Source organism: Chaetura pelagica, unplaced genomic scaffold, assembly GCF_000747805.2.
Source record: "Chaetura pelagica isolate M959 unplaced genomic scaffold, ChaPel_1.0 scaffold178, whole genome shotgun sequence".
Taxonomy (NCBI): Eukaryota; Metazoa; Chordata; class Aves; order Apodiformes; family Apodidae; genus Chaetura; species Chaetura pelagica.
The window spans coordinates 1,040,817-1,058,691 of NW_009954505.1; positions in this window are offsets into that span (position 1 = coordinate 1,040,817).

Genomic DNA, 17,875 nt, shown 5'->3' on the forward strand with positions numbered 1-17,875 from the left:
TGGCTTTCTGGGCTGCAGGCAGACATTGCCAGCTCATGTTGAGCTTCTCGTCTACCATCACCCTAAGTCCTTCTCCAGACTGTTTTCGATCCATTCTCCACCCAACCTGTATTTTTGCACAGGATTGCCCTGACCCAGGTGCACGACCTTGCACTTGGCCTTGTTGAACTTTATGCAGTTTGCACAAGCCCACATGTGTTGGGGCCCTGGCTGTGTTGAATGATTATGAGAAACTTTAGGCAGAAACATCAGGCAGCTGGAGTAACAGTGAAGGTCGTTCCTGTGGGAACTAGTGAGGCTCTGGTATGTGTAGCAATCAGGTAGTAAGGTAAACAGGACAGGGAGTCAGATAAAGGGCTTAAAGTAGGGACCAATCAAAAGAGGAATTGGGACGCGTGAACAATGTATGTTAACCAATTAAGAGCTTTGCTTTGCTGCATGGACAGCGTGCACGCTGTCCTGAGACTATATAATCTGCACGCAGCTGAACAAACACAGACTGAATCTACATTTTATTGGTGTGCAGTGTTCTTTCCTGGCTCGCCACAGGATATGGACTACAGCACTAGTGGAGTCCCTCAGGGGTCGGTACTGGGACCGGTGTTGTTCAACATCTTCATCAACGACCTGGATGAGGGTATAGAATGTACCCTCAGCAAGTTTGCTGATGACACTAAGCTGGGAGGAGTGGCTGACACACCAGAAGGCTGTGCTGCCATTCAGAGAGACTTAGATAGGTTGGAGAGTTGGGCGGGGAGAAACATGATGAAATTCAACAAGGGGAAGTGCAGAGTTTTACATTTGGGGAAGAACAACACCATGTCCCAGTACAGGTTGGGGGCTGAACTGCTGGAGAGTAGTGTAGGTGAAAGAGACCTGGGGGTCCTGGTAGACAGGAGGATGACCATGAGCCAGCAATGTGCCCTTGTGGCCAAGAAGGCCAATGGCATCCTGGGGTGCATTAGAAAGGGTGTGGTTAGTAGGTCAAGAGAGGTTCTCCTCCCCCTCTATTCTGCATTGGTGAGGCCACATCTGGAGTATTGTGTCCAGTTCTGGGCCCCTCAGTTCAAAAAGGACAGGGAACTGCTCGAAAGAGTCCAGCGCAGAGCTACGAAGATGATTAAGGGAGTGGAACATCTCCCTTATGAGGAAAGGCTGAGGGAGCTGGGTCTCTTTAGCTTGGAGAAAAGGAGACTGAGGGGTGACCTCATCAATGTTTACAAATATGTAAGGGGTGAGTGTCAGGGGGACGGAGTTAGGCTTTTCTCGGTGATGACCAGTGATAGGACAAGGGGTAATGGGTGTAAATTGGAGCATAGGAAGTTCAAGGTGAATATCCGAAAAATTTTTTTTACTGTGAGAGTGACAGAGCACTGGAACAGACTGCCCAGGGAGGTTGTGGAGTCTCCTTCACTGGAGACATTCAAAACCCACCTGGATGAGTTCCTGTGTGATGTACTCTAGGTGACCCTGCTCTGGCAGGGGGGTTGGACCAGATGATCTCTCGAGGTCCCTTCCAGCCCCTAAGATTCTATGATTCTATGATACAGCACACATGCCTTAGCAGAGCCTTCATGAGGATCTGCTCCATGATCTGGCTGGGCACAGAGGTGAGACTGAGTGGTCTGTGGTGCCCTGGGTCTTCCCTTTTTCCCTTCTTGAAAATGACAGTTATGCTTTCCTTTTTTCAATCAGTGGGATTTTCTCCAGACTGCCAAGGCTTTTTAAATATGATGGAGAGGCTTTGCAGCTTCATCAGGCTGTTCCTTCAGGAGCTGTGGTTGAATGCCATAAGGTCCCATGGACTTGTGCACCTTCAAGTCCTTCAGATGGTCATGAACTTGCTGTTCTACAGTGGGGAGATCTTCCTTTTCACAGTCCATGCCTTCAGCTTCTCTAGATTGGATGCTGTCACCAGGGCCTTTGCCAGTGAAGACAGAGACAAAGCAGTCACTGAGTACCTCAGCCTTCTCTGTGTCCTGCATGGACAGGTCTCCAGTTTCCTTCTGAAGTGGGCTCAATTTCCCTTATCTTCCTCTTACTACTGACATACCTGTAGAAACTTTTCTTGCTGTTGCTAACACCCCTGGCCAGATCCAGTTCTATCTGAGCTTTGGCCTTCCTCACCCGATCCCTTGCTTCTCTGGCAGCTTGTCTGCACTACCCCCAGGATACCTGTCCCTGTGTCCATTCTCTGTATATTTTGTTTTTATACCATTTGAGACTATGGATTTGATTTTGCATTTGTTAGTAGTGGTTCTGCCATGGAATCAGTTGTGGTTAATTGCACATTACCCTTATTGACTTGTATTTAAAAAATAAAAATAATAGGCTTAATCTTACTGCTAGCAAATTCAACATTAAATCATTACCAGCATAATTATGGGGAGGTTTAATTCCAAAAAAGGAAGAAGCTTTCCTGGCCTTCCCATTTTTAAAAAACGTGTTTGTACTTAATTTAAAAATAATATTTTCCAAAATGAAGTAAAAAAAAGGACTATTTTCCTCCCAGATCTACATGAAATAGGAGGTGCTTTAGGCCATCACATATTCCTTTACAGCTCAAGGAAAAATGACTCTCCATAGAAATAGTAACACAAAGAGGTACAAAAGATGTATCTTCTCTGGATGTAATTGTCACACTACAAATACAAATACAATTGTCACTAATACAAAAGAAGATAACAAGAGGGTAAATCCCCTCATTAGCATACTTCAAAATATAAAGACTTTCTTTTGCCAGTCAGGTTTTTTGGGTTTTTTTTGGGAAAGTACACAACTCCATGTTTGTCATAAGAAAAAAGTAAGAAATATGACTCACAGTGTTCTGCTTCCAAGTTAAAGAGTCATGGAACTACATAAGTTTTGAAAAAAACCCTAAGATCTTGTCCGCTCCTTCCTGATCAGCAAGGTCCCACGACATTCCCAGGCATTGCTATCCTTAGAACTGGAAAGTTATTCCATTGTCATTATTGCTATTGTTGTCCTTGTAGTCCTATTCTTCTATGTAATATGAGTTTCTTTTATTGCAAATAGATCCATGCTCTTTGTCACAGCAGCAGTAGACATCAAGAATAAGTAGTGACATTGTGAATATCAAAAAACAGTTACGTTTCCCTTCAAACTTTTCTTCTTTAGGCTAATACCATTGCCATCAACTGTTCTGCACCTGTTCAATTGTTCTACAACTGCTGTCCAGGCTGTTATTAATTCAGCTGCATTTACAGGGAACAAAGGTGTGGTGTTTTGCAAGTATTTTTTACTGCATTGCCACTTAATCTTTGTTTCCAGTCTTTTTCTTAGATTTGTCAAGACCCCTGCATTGCAATCCTGTCCTCCAGGACTTCTACTGTCCTTCCTAATTTGCCTTTAACTAGGAATTTAGTAGAGAAAACAAGTTAGAGATAAAGCCAGCAAAATGAGATCCAAGACAGAACCTTGAATAGCATTACTCAATACATCCTTTCAGTTTTATAGTGAATTATTAGCAACCCTTCTGTGCATCCCTCACTTGCTTACAAGGCTGAACACGGAAAAGATCCGAAATGCAAAACAAGTGACAACTGTTTCTTCTCTGCCTAAGGATTTGTTGCCTTGTCATGACAAGGAACTAAGTTAACTTGTCATAATTTTTCCTTGACAAACCATTTTGATATAATGTCCTTGTTATTGCTAGATACTATTTTTTTTTAATTGATGTCTGACAAAATAAATCTTTTCATCTGAACTTTCTAGTGTAATGGGCTATAGCAGTTGTCCCCAAACATAGATACTCTGGAGTTTTCTCATTGCTTTATTGCTTAACATTTATCACCACTAATGACGAATACAAAGTAAAACACAGGCAAAATCTTTGCTTAACTCATGGACCATTTACATCACCTCATAACACTCTTACATACAATTTGTGTTATTGTTTTCATAATACAATACAGTGTTTATTAGGAACAGATCTTAATTTTCATTATATATATAACACATATTAAGTGAGGATGCAGAGATTCGAAGTTACTTGGTTAACTGTTTCTTATGTATCACTGGTCATATATCATATGAATGATGAGGATTCAATTCACCTAATTACAGAATTTCAAAAATACAGCCATCAGGCTCCCTCTATAGGCACTGGAGAGAGAGAGTAGCTTCTAAAGAGATTCAACACTTTCAGATTTGTGCCTCAGTTGCTCATCTCCACCAATTTTTATGATATTTGATGAAAAATTCAGAGAAATGAGTGCCAAGATGTAATGTGAAAGGTAGTACTTATCTCAATTGACACAAGATCTAACTGTTGGAACAAGAATATATGATTTAGACATTCCTAACTTTATGATGTGTCATTTTAAGGGAAAATGTAAGGCTTCATCAAGTTTCAGTAAACTAATAATAATTACCTTTAACATGGTAAAAATGCAGATAATCTTGACATAGAATGAAGGTAATATTTTTGACAATTCATTAAGAAAATCAAATGTGGAGTCAGTTCTTTAAACTGAAACAAATATTTTCACTAGCTATTGTAATTCCATGTATATTTTGTGCACCCTGTGTTGGAAATTTGCTTTAAGGTTTGCAATTCAAATTCTTACATTCATTCATGTGATTGCATTTTACAAGATCTGTCTCTACTCAAAAGGACATTGACCTTGAAATGTCAATATTAGTAAACTGCAAGGACTTAAATGTAATTTTTTAATACATCACTGCTTAAAGATTTGTCTGTGCTCCTTAGAGGGTTTCACAGTTATTTCATTGCTTTGGAGTGATGGATTAAAATACCCTTCATATTCTCCATGGCACCATTCATTTGTGTTCAGTAATAATCTGAAGCAGTTCTGAGGGAATCATGCAAGATAGTCTTAATCGTGATTTGCAGTTGTCTCCAACATGCTGCCAACATGCTGCATTCCAGAAGCTAAACAAGAACAGAAAAATACTGTTCATATAGTTATTCATACAGGATATGAAACAGGATTTCCTTTTAAGAGCATTGGTATAACAGCTATCTACAGTGTAACTTCATAGAATTGCCAAGGTTGGAAATACAAGAAATTCTGTTAACAATAATATTCTGTGACCATGTTTTAAAATAAAATTATAGTGCATTTTTAATGTACTTTAGAAATCTTTTTCCTAGAAGGGAATGTGGAAGTCCTGAAATGTCCACTAGAGCTTAGTTCAAGATGCTCATGGGATGCTGGTCAGACTCCTCTGTTTCTGTTCCTTGCTGCATTTAGTTTGGTAAAACTTGCAGTATATTATTAATAAATTATAATAAAGTAAGAAGCAGAAGAGAAAAGCTATTAAAACATTTATACCATATGAAACTTACGCATTAACTAGATAGAAGTATCACAGAGTTCTGCTTACAGTGATATTTTAAGGTTTTCCCACTTTTAGAAGTTTGAAATAATTTTTCTAACAAGTAATATTGAATCAGAGTTTCTGGTAGCTTCACTTATCTGCTTTCTACTAGTTTTTAGAATATTTACCAGTCTGCAACCTTCATCATGCTACTTGTTAATACAACTCGAAATATCACCCGAGTATTTATTATGTAGTATTCTGTTTTTTAAAATTTGTTATTAAAAATTCTTAAAACTACGTTGTCTTCCAAGTATACTCAGGCTTTATTCAGTTTTACCAAGTCATTGTTAAAGTTTGAGCCAAAATTCACAGAAAAGAAAACAGTCTCTCTGGTATGTGTTACTGCAGGTAACTATTTTGGACATTTTGGTTTACAAATCTATTAAGAACTTGTTCTCTTGGGTTGTAGTTTTTTCCACCTGTGTGAAGCAGCCTGCAGTTGCTATCACTCTGACTAGAGAGTACTTTGCACTAGAGTCACCCCAGCAGAAAGCAGGCATATGTAACTGGTATGAGGTCGGTTGAATTACGTGAAAACACTCCTGGAGTGAGCAACTATTGGCTATGGCTAAAGGTGTCAAACTTTAGTTTGCTCTGAGTTCGTGTTTCTTTCTGTGCAGATTTATATTTACTTTGCATCACCTGTATACCCAATCTGTATCAACCTGAGACTATAAGCAAGTCTGGACTAACTTTTTACAAAATGTGTTACTGAAGAAGACATAATCCATCACAGGAATGTATTAGCTATTTTCTGTTCAAAGACTCTGACCCAGTTTTGTAGCCTTTGCTCATAACCTTGAAGAGATCTTTGCATTCATAAGGAGGGTTTAATCAGAGATAGTTATTTATTTTTGTCAAACAAAAGATTAACTTTACCTCTGTAATTACTTTCCTTTGTTATGTAACTTTTTCTGAGGGAATATTGATTTAAGTAAAGGAAAAGGAAAAGGTAAAGGAAAAGGAAAAAGAAAGGAAAGGAAAGGAGAGGAAAGGGAAAAGGAAAGGAAATTAGTAATTTACTGATCTCAAATTCAGGCTGATACCTTGAAGTATATGCAATAATGTGTAACTAAGAGGTTCCAAGATTTTACTTGGAAAGCTGGTGCCTGAATAAAAGCATGAATCTTCTGCTTGCCTAGAAGGGAAAAATATTGTATTTTAGTTAGAGAATTATTTACCAGCAGTGTAATTAAACAATTTACTAGTATATATTTAGTATCTGTGACTTCTAAGTTATCTTTAAAACCATGTACAATTCAGCAGTCATAAGATTTAACTCCATGTGTGGTAATAAAATGAAAATTGTTCACCATAGGTAAGGGCTACTGTCCCCTTGTTTTTGTAAAGGCTATCTGAAGACAGTGCTATCTGAGCTTAGCTTTTCAAAGAAGTGCACTTCAAAAAGGGTGGAGTTACTTGTAATATTGAGCACACAATCTCATGGAGTTCTGATACAAAGAAGAGCAAAGAAAAAATATCAGCTATATCAGAGTACAGCCAATGCTTATATATTTAAAAGCACTGACTCTTCTGTGGAGAAATAGGGTGAAACATATCAAATTCAAGAGCTCTTAATGTTTTGAGTAAGGCGAAGTTATTTGAGAAGGAGCATTTGATTATGTGAGAAGTGTATTACAGTTCTTATAGGAAAAAAGGGTTAGGACACCAATAGCATCTGGCTCCACAATTTTGATAGATTTTTTTTGCCACTAATAATTGTTTCCTTTCATATTTGAGAAGCAAGGAGATGGAACAAGCCAGTTGATGATAAAGGCTGTAAGAGAAGGACAGTGAGTTATGATTCATTAGGAATATAAAAGCCATTCGTGCTTGCAACAGCATGATTTTATAAGCAAGAAGTATCTTTGCCTGAATGCTCTCTCCTAAACAGTTCAGATGGTGTGAAGGATAGAGAATTTTTTTACTCACTATCTTTGCAGGCTTTTAGGAGAAAAGCTGAAGCTCAGCTCATTCCAACCATTTGACAGTGTTTAGAAGCTCATTCACAACACTTTTCATTTTATAAGTCTTTCAGGCCCCAGATGCCCTGATTACTTTTCAACAACATTTCGTCTTACAGCTTTCACTGCAGCCATGGGTGAGGAATCTTTACTACCTGCATACTTTGGAGGACTAGAACGAATAAATCATATTTTTTTTCCCACTTTGCAAAATAAACTTTAAATACACACTTCTTAGTGGGGCCTGTTCCCATGGAAGATTTTGACTAGCAAACCCCACCAATTTTAAAAAAGTAAAAATAAAGTCAGAAATTTGGAATGAAAAAGGAATGGCACAGACTTCCTAATTTTGCTGAAATAAATAGAGGCTGATGTTACTGGCCTGCATATGTTTGTATTTAGAATTAAATCTGCATAATTACAAGTTCCAGTGTAATCACTGACGCTATCTAACTTCACAAAGAAGACCTGAGTTGAGACAACAGTTACAGAAAGCTTGAAAAAGGAAGTTTGAAGAAGAACTACTGGCTAAGTCATGTAACAAAACTATAAAATATACTGGTTGATCCAAGTGGTGATGGTATATAAGCAAAGGTTCTTCCTGTTACTGTCCAAATAATATTAAAAGGAAACATTGTAGGATGGACTAAAGGCCTTTAAGATTTGTTCATGCTGATTTTTATAATTAGATTCTTATGTCTGCTAGATAAATCTAGGTATACAAATGAGGAATGAATACCATTAAGAATCAGATTACTTTCATACAAACCTTTGTTATGAGCCCTAAATCTAATAGTCTAAATCTATATAGCCGCTAATTTTCATATCCTTGTGTGCATTATTGAGTTGGTTTGGTGTGGTGCCATTTCAGTAGCAGGAAAGGGGCCTAGGGGTGGCTCCTGTGAGAAGCTGCTGAAAGCTCCTTCAGCTCCAAAAATCCTGCCTGCCTCTGGCTAAGGCCAAGCCCATCAGCAACAATGGATGTGCCTCTGTAATTAACATATTCAAGAAAGCAAAATTAACTGCTATAAGACATCAGTTCAGAGGAGAGGGTGAGGTGACAGCAATGCCAAAGCAGAGATACAAAGGTCAGTGAGGAAGGAGGGTATGGAGGTATCTGAGTAGATGTTTCCCTGCACCCCTAGGTAAAACTGCAGGTTGATTCCCTGAAAACCATGCAGCAGCCCATGAAGGAGCGTGGTAGAGCAGATGTGGACCTGCAGCCTTGGAGGACCTTGTACCAGAAGAGATGAATGTTCCTGAAGCAGGCCATGACTCTGTGGGAAGCCCATGCAGTAGCAGCCTGTTCCTGAAGGACTGCACCTTGCGGGGGTGACTCATGTTGCAGAGGTTTGTGAAGGACCGTCTCCCACAGGTAGGCCCCCATGGTGGAGCGGGGGAAAACTGTGAGGACTCCTTGTCCCCGAGGAGGAAAGAGGGGCATAAAACAACATATGATGAGCTCACTCTAACCCCATTTCCTGTCCCTCTGTGCTTCTAGGGGAAAGGAGATAGAGAAGTTTGGAACAAAGTAGTTTGGGCCAAGGTAGAAGGGAGGGATGAGATGAGATAGTTAAGCTCTGGTCTTTGTTTTCTCTTTGTCCTGTTTGCATCTATTAGTGATAAATTAAATTGATCTTTTTCCCCAAAGTGGAATCTGTTTTGCTCATTGGGGAGTGAAGTCTTAATTTTTCTTGTCTCAATCCATGAGCTTTAGTTGGATTTTTTCCTCCCTATCCCACAGTAGAGGGGATGATTGAGTGAGCAGCTGGGTGGTTCTTTGTTGTCAGCTAGACCTAAACCAGGGATTTCATAGATGTTTCTAATAATTTTTTGTAAATGCAAAATATAAGAGCGTAAGAAAAAAAACATGACAATTAAAATAGCAATTTATTTCTTCCCTAAAAGAAAAAGGAAAAAAACACAAACAAAAAAGAGAGAGACAGATAATTGAGCAGACAAAAAAGAGAGAGACAAATAATTAGTAACTGGTTATTCTAGGTGATTGAACACGAACATGGGAGGCAGGTGCCAATCTCTTAAGCAATCTGTATATAAGATTGTTTCACATTGATACACTTACTGTGCAGAAATATAAGGTAGCACTAAGAAATCTTTTATGTCTACACAGTGCACTCTAAAGCAGAATGGCCACATTCGTAAGAGCATACAACATAACTAAAATAAACGATTTCTAGTCAGAACTAAATAACCTGTGAAGGGTACTGCAAAAATTTAACTATCCTGCGTCTGCAGCAGGTTATTCACAGGTATCTCTGCAACAGGCAGGTAACAGAGAGTGCTAACTAAGGCAGCTCTTTTTGCAGTTGTCTCTGGCTTGTCCTTTCGGAACAGAAGTGGGCTGGCATGAACCTCATGAAGGTCAACAAGAAGAAATGCAAAGTCCTACATCTGGGGAGGAACAACCCCACCAATGTGTGTTGAGGGACACTCAGCTGGGTAGCAGCTTGGTAGACAAGGTCCTGAGGGTCCTGGTGAGCACTAAGTTGTACATGAGTCAGCAGTGTACCCTTGCATCAAAGAAAAGTAATGGTATCCTAGGATACATTAGTCAAAGTGTTGCCAGCAGGTATACGGAGATGCTCCTCCTATACCCAGCACTGATGTGGCCACACTTGGAGTACTGGCTCCAGTTCTGGGCTCCTCGGTGCAAGAGAGACAGGGACATACTGGAGAGAGTCCAACAAAGGGCCACCAAGACGATTAAGGGACAGGAGCATTTCTTCTATGAGGAAAGGCTTAGGGAGCTGGAATTGTTCAGCCTGGACAAGACAAAGATCTCAGGGGAGATCACAACATTATATAAAAATACCTGAAGGGGGACTGCAAAAAGAATGGAACCAGGCTCCTTCCAGTGGTAGGGACAGAGGTAATGGGCACAAATTGAAACACAGGAGATTCCACCTGAAGAAAAAAAACCACTTTTTTTACTGTGATGGTAACTGAGCACTGGTGCAGGTTGCCCTGAGACGTTGTGGCGTCTTCTTCCTTGAAAATATTCAAAAGCCATCTGGGAACAGTCCTGGGCAACCAGCTCTTAAGTGGCTCTACTGACACAGGATGGTTGGACCCACCTCAGCCAGTCTGTGAATTTTAGGAAATCTTCTGATTTTTATACAAATGTATCACTTCAGAAGTGAGCTCACCATGTCAGTTTGAACATATGGCAATCACTGATTTTTTATGGTTTGTTTTTCAAGATGTCACAGAGTCATGGAGTATGTGTTTATGAACGATACCATGATCAAAGACTAAAGTTTGATCTGGATTTAAGGACAAGAATGCATCTCCACAGATAAAGTATCTAAGTTTCCACATGCTGTAAGAATTAAAATTCAAGCTTTATTTTCTGCTTTCCTTATTTCCTTTTAAACATTGACTATTGCCTGAGCTAGCAGGACTCTTTGATGCAGAACATTTTGCTATAGGCTAAGTGTAGTAATTTGCATCATACATTCAAGCTCAAAATTATTCCTTTTAATTATAATAAGGAATGTTCTTGTATTTTTAAAAATATATAACAAACATTTATTTTGCTGAGCTTTTCAAAAGATGTATCTAATTAGGACAAGCAGAAATCAAAGATAAAAATAATAATTACTAGGGTTTTTTCAGATAAAGCATTTAAACACTCTTGCTTAATTTCATAAGAATTTCTGTGACATTTTATCCCTATTTGCTCCTCTTTCAGTGCCCTCTAGTACACATTGGTGTTTCATCTAATGCTACAAGGCAAGTCAGTTTGATTATAAAGATGAGTTGTGAAATGGATCTCAAATAGAAAATCTTTCTTCATCCAGACCTTTTTCTAATGTAAAAATAAATGAATAAGTATCACGTGTGTTCATTATTGCAATACACTATTAATGTAACATTTATTTGTATTTTCATCAGAAAGATAGAAAACAGGCTGATCACAGGAAATGCAGTATAATGCAGTGTCTTTATTATTTTATATATTTTTTAATACTTTTCCCCTTACATTTAGCCTGTGGTAGGAAATCTGTTTTGTCCATGTTTTCTTCAATGTATAAAATCAGGCTACATTTTCTGGGTCACTTGCTTTCTTGTTTTTCTTCTATCTACCTTTCTTTTTCTTTTTTACATCGCCTTTCCTTATCTGTCACTATAGTTTTTTAAACTATATGAACCTTTACCATTCAATAATTGTCTGAGGCCTGTGAATCACTAAAACCATCATCTGCTCATTGTAGAAGAAAGCAGGCAAGCAAGAAAATATGTTATCACATTCCTTCTTCAATTACTGTAACAAATTTAAAATAAAACAAATATAAAAACCAGACATGGAAAATTAAACATATCTGCTTTTTATTTCTTTCTCTAATGTTCTGGGGAGGGGAATAGAACTGCAGAATTAGATCTATAGCTCTTTCCTCCTTTTGCATCCCATAAGACTCTGTAACATATTTTTTCTCATCAGTTAAACCCAGCAGCAAACTTCTGAATACTCAGCACTTAGTTTTACTTGTTTTTAAATATATTCCTAAGTGATGCCTAGTGCTGCTACATGTTTATATCTACTAACTGCAACATCTCTGTTTATGACTGCAGGGCCAAAGTTGTGTCATGTATAAAGCCGGAGCAATTGTGCTTTGTGGCTGAATGTAGGGATGAGTTGAAAAGGTGACATTTCACCTCCAAATTAGTTTTAAAGTGTGAGTCTATAATATAGCAGTGTTTTCATCCATTCAACCCTCTCACCCTACGAATCACTTGTTGATAGTGTGGCATGGCAATTGTGCACAAAGCCTGCCCTCCATTACGTTACAGATCCCAAATTAAATTCACATGACCTGAAAATAGACGAGTCAGCTCTTTGCACCAAGCAATGAAGTTCAAGCCACCCATGTACAATCTAATTATTCAGATGGTCCAGGCCAACTCATCTGAATACGGACATCTGTTGAGAGCCAGATTTTACTTTCCAGGACTTTTAGTTGCCTCTCGACTGAAATCTTTCTAACAAAATGCCAAGAATATCTAGAGATCTTCTTATAATTTCAGAAATAATTTAATTATTTAGTCAGCTTTAACATTGCTCTTTTTTGCATTGAAATAATATTTTAGCCTACTACATAACCTAATTGATTTTTAAATTTTTTTAATGCTTATTCCTCTTAGGGTCATGCTGGACACAGGAAAAAAAGTACAGAAATACAAATAATACTAAGTACATGTGCATGTATAGAACAATTTACATAAAGAAAAAGAAGCATATATTTTCAGCATCCAAGTGCTGATTTCGTCATCAAGAATAAAGCTGACCTGATTTTCACAGAAGATTTTGCAAGGAGATGGCTATTTTTAAGCTAATAAGATGTGCTACTTGTACTATAAGCATAAATAAAAGTGTTTTTCACATGTCAATAAAGCAAAACAAAGTACAAAACTCATTTATTAACACTGTTAGCAGCAGGAGTGGAAGATCTTTTATCGGAGATTTTCTGTGTTGCCAGTGTTCTCTACATGTATCTCAAAAAATTATGCACAAGGAGTGAACCCAGCCCCCACCTTAGTTTCCCAGCTACAGAGGATTCTGAGCATGATGCATTAGATAGGAGCTAGCAACTGAATGTTGGCAGTGCCAGAAGGAGAGAGAATAAAGTTTTGTGCATTAAAAGACAGTGCAAAGCTATCTTCATGCCATAGTGGGATTGTGTGGAAAGGTTTTGGTAGCAAGAGGACTACAGAGATGGGTTCTGTGGGAAGCTGCTAGAAACTTCCCCCATGTCAACACCAGTCAGCTCCAAGGCAGACATGATTCTGGCCAAGGCCAAGCCCATCAGCAACGGTGGTAGCACCTCTGGGATAACATACTTAAGAAGGGGGAAAAAACTGCTGTGCAACTTCAGATGGAGAGAGGAGTGAGATATGTGAGAGCAAGAGCTCTGCAGACACCAAGGTCACTGAAGAAAGAGGAGGAGGTGGTCTGGGAGCTCAAGCAGAGATTTCCCTGCTGCCCCTGAAGAAGACCATGATGAGGCAGGTTTTCCCCTGCAGGACATGGAGGTCCACGGTGGAGGAGATATCCACCTGCTACCCATGCAGGAGCCCACACCAGAGCAGGTGGATGCCTGAAGGATGCTGTGACCCCTTGGGAGGCCCATGCTGGAGCAGGCTCCCGGCAGGACCTGTGGAGGAAGGAGTCCATGCTGGAGCAGGTTTGCTGGCAGGACTTGTGACCCCGTGGGGGACCCACACTGGAGCAGTCTGATGCCAAAGGACTGCACCCAGTGGGAGGGACATACACTGAAGGAGTCATGAAGAACTGTAGCCATAGGGAAAAGCATACACTGGAGAAGTTTTGCAGGACTTTAGAGGTCACCTGGCATTTAGCCAGGGTCAACCCACCACACATGCTGCTGAATGGTTTTTAGAAGTCATCCAGATGTATCTATTTAAGAACTGTTCTAAAAGACAAATTATGTACAATAGACTAGACAGGAAAGTAACCTATATGTCATATTGGCTTTTTTCCATAATTTTAATTATTTTAAATAAATAAGGTGTCAACCTTTTTTAAAAGATGCTTAGCATGAAGAGCATGAATTAACTAAACTTTAGATGAATTACAGTAATGAGAGCAATAAAAACTGTTTAAAAGTGTTTTCTAAACTCAGGAAACATGTAATTACTATTCTATTATAACAGAATTTAGCAAATTGTGTACTCAGACCTACACTAATAAGGCATATGAATAATCTTTTGACTGCTTGCTTGAAACACTACCTGAATTTCCTTTGAGTGAAGAGTAGGTTAATTTAGACTAATTCAAGAATTCCTCAGCTGACTAAGTTAGGTGTTCATATCTTAATGTCCTTTCATCTCTAATTTCCAATGACATCTTACAAGCTACAGTACACTTGACAGTGATCCAAGACAATAACCCTTTTGAAGATTTCCAAGATATTTTCTGTAACTTGGGACTTTACATCAATAATTCATACCCAGAAGAATTTATGTACCCTGAAAATGAATACAGCTTTAGCTGAAATCAAATGTTAAGCCATGTGCAGAAGAGATGCCTACTTTCAATGTTTCTATTGTTATTCAACAAAATAAAATATGTACTCAATGGCAGCTATGCAAGATTGGAAAATATTTTAAAATAGCCATTTGCTTTTATTTTTTTTTTCAGAGCTTTTCAGAAGGCTGTCGACTGGAGAAAGGCAAATGTCACAACCTTCTTCAAAAAAAGCCAAAAGGTTGGTCTTAGGAAGTACAAGTTGGTCAGCCTATTTCAGTTACTGGGAAAATCACAGAATTAATCCTCTTGTAGTCCATTTCTGGGCACATGAAGTTAAATGGGTGGTTAGAAGTCACCAGCATGAATTTACTAACCTGGTTGTTTTCTATGACAAAACTACTAGATTTGTGAATATAGGACAGTAATAGATGTTATTTGCATAGACTTTAGATTTTTACACCATTGTCCATGATACTGAAGTTGGGATGTTGTGGTCTGCATGTCTGGACAACCAGATGGATCAAATATATTTGGATTATGGTGCTTAGAAGGGGGTCAATGGGCCATCATTTACCTGGATGCCTGTGACAAGTGGACTATCACAGGGGTCTGCTCCAGATGCACCAGGACCTTTCATCTTTATCATCTCTATCAGTGATGAGCAGGAGGTGACATTCTCATCAGCTTTGCAGATGATGCCAAATTAGGGCTCCAAACCAGCTGAAGCAATGGGCTAGCAGGGTAATTCTGATATTCAGCAGGGACAAAGGTCAAGAACTCCAAATACCAAAAACTTTTCCCTGTAAAAAAAAAACCAAACAGCCCCTGTAACAGCACTGTCCAGGGAGGGAGAAGCCATGAAGCAGGTTTGTGGGAAAGACCCTGGGGTGGAGGTGGGCAACAAGGAGAGTGTGATCCCATGGTGTATGTACTGGCAGCAAAGGCAGCCAAAAACCACCTGGGTTGTATGTACAGCAGCATGGTCTGTAGATTGAGAGAATGAATGGCTGGATTCCCCCTATGTGGCACTTGTCTGTTGACATTTAGATACTGCATCTGGTTTTCCAAGTTTTTTCTGACAGAAAAGACATGGACAAACTGGAGGGACCTCAGTGGAGGCCCTGAGTGGCGGGGTCTGGAGCACTTGATCTGTGAGAAGAGATTGTGCAACTGACAAATTTCAGACTGAATACAAAAAGAAACTTTTTCCTCATTAAAACAGTGAGGTAGTGGAGAAGGTTGCTCCTAAAGCTATCTCTGTCCTTGGAGGATTTAAAGTCACCGCTGGACTGAGATGTAAACAGCCTTGTCTCCCACTGTGGTTGGCCCTGCTTCAGGCTGTGGGGTGGCCTTGAGATCTCCTGAGGCCCTTGCCAACCTCATTTATCCTTCGGGACTGTAGAAAACAAAGACATGCATTAGAATTATTCTTTGATCCTGTATTGTGAGATAAAGGAAGATGACACTGGGAACCAGAGTCACTCGAGCTTAAAGACAAAATAAACAAAACTGGAAATAGGGTAAATTACATGCCTAAATCGTTATTTTCGTAGCATTAGAGAGAGAGAAATTAATACAGATAATTACATTTAGAATTTTACAGTATGTATGAAGTACTCAGCACTCACCCAAAGAAATACTGAGTATTTTCAAGTATAAAATGTGCTCTGTGGTTGCAGAAAACTATCTTCTTTTCAATTTCAGTTTAGAGTTATGCACTGTACTCCCATATGGAGATGTGCCCAATGTTGAAGATACTGTAAGAGTTTATGATTTCTAAAAAATATTGTTCTGTTTTATCTGACACAGGTGCTGAACTTTAATTGGTTTTCCTCTCCTTTTTATTTATCTAATTTCTGTAACTGAAATTTGAGCTACATGAGTGTCTGAAGAACAGTGAACAAAACCAGATTTAGTTCTTTAAAAAAACAGTAGTTTATTGCATTAGATCCTGTGTCATTTCAATGTGGAGGAGAAAATAGCTAGGCAGAATACCAAGATTGATTGATCTTGGAAAGATTTTAGGTTGTCTTGTGAACAGTTGGATTTGTAATGCAGACAGATGGATTGTTACTGCAAAGAGTTGGTGTGTTGCTAGGGAGAGTTGGAATGGTATAGTGGACAGGTGTCGTATTTGTGAACTGGTGTTCAGAATAGATGTTGCATTATCTACATATATATATGGACAATGGACATATATATATATATATGTCCATTGCTATCTTAACACTTGGAGCTGTAATTACACCCACGTTTTCTCTACAACCAGAATTTAAAGGCCACATTACAAAGGCAATTTTTGACTAAAAGCAGAGCAGACAGATTTCAGAAGATGAAATTTTATATGTGGATCAGGAACTGCAGCAATTCCAGTAGGTACTGAAATCCCACTCAGCTCTTAGTATGATGTCTTAATTATCATTTAAGTTGGTATAGCTCTCATACTGCATGTGAATTGGCTTCACTATGCTAGAGCTCCATCACCAAGGCATGAAGACTAATTATTGCATTCTGTGTAACACTACAAAAGGCAAATTTTGGCTAAGGGTGATGATTGCTCCATGCTAATGAGAAATAAAAATAATCTTTAAACACCATTCTTTCACCCGTATCTTCTTCCTGGGCTCAACTTCACTCCTGGCTTTTCTATCTCTTTTCTTACAGTGACACAAGGGGAAGAAGGGATTAGGTCAGTTCATCACATATCATCTCTGCTACTCCATCCTCTTCACTTTCTTCCCCGCTTTGAAGTGGGGTCCCACACACGGGAGTGAGTCCTGCAAAACTTCTCCAGTGTATGCTTTTCCCTATGGCTACAGTTCTTCATGACTCCTTCAGTGTATATCCCTCCCACTGGGTGCAGTCCTTTGGCATCAGACTGCTCCAGTGTGGGTCCCCCACGGGGTCACAAGTCCTGCCAGCAAACCTGCTCCAGCATGGACTCCTTCCTCCACAGGTCCTGCCGGGAGCCTGCTCCAGCATGGGCCTCCCAAGGGGTCACAGCATCCTTCAGGCATCCACCTGCTCTGGTGTGGGCTCCTGCATGGGTAGCAGGTGGATATCTCCTCCACCGTGGACCTCCATGTCCTGCAGGGGAAAACCTGCCTCATCATGGTCTTCTTCAGGGGCAGCAGGGAAATCTCTGCTTGAGCTCCCAGCCCACCTCCTCCTCTTTCTTCAGTGACCTTGGTGTCTGCAGAGTTGTTGTTCTCACATATCTCACTCCTCTCTCCATCTGAAGTTGCACAGCAGTTTTTCCCCCCTTCTTAAGTATGTTATCCCAGAGGTGCTACCACCGTTGCTGATGGGCTTGGCCTTGGCCAGAATCATGTCTGCCTTGGAGCTGACTGGTGTTGACATGGGGGAAGTTTCTAGCAGCTTCCCACAGAACCCATCTCTGTAGTCCCCTTGCTACCAAAACCTTTTCCTGCAAACCCAATATGCTAGTTTCTAATAATCTGTTCATTAAAAAAAAAAAAAAAAAAAAAAAGAAAAAAAATTTGTCTAGAAAATACATTTGAAGTTTTTCTAGGCT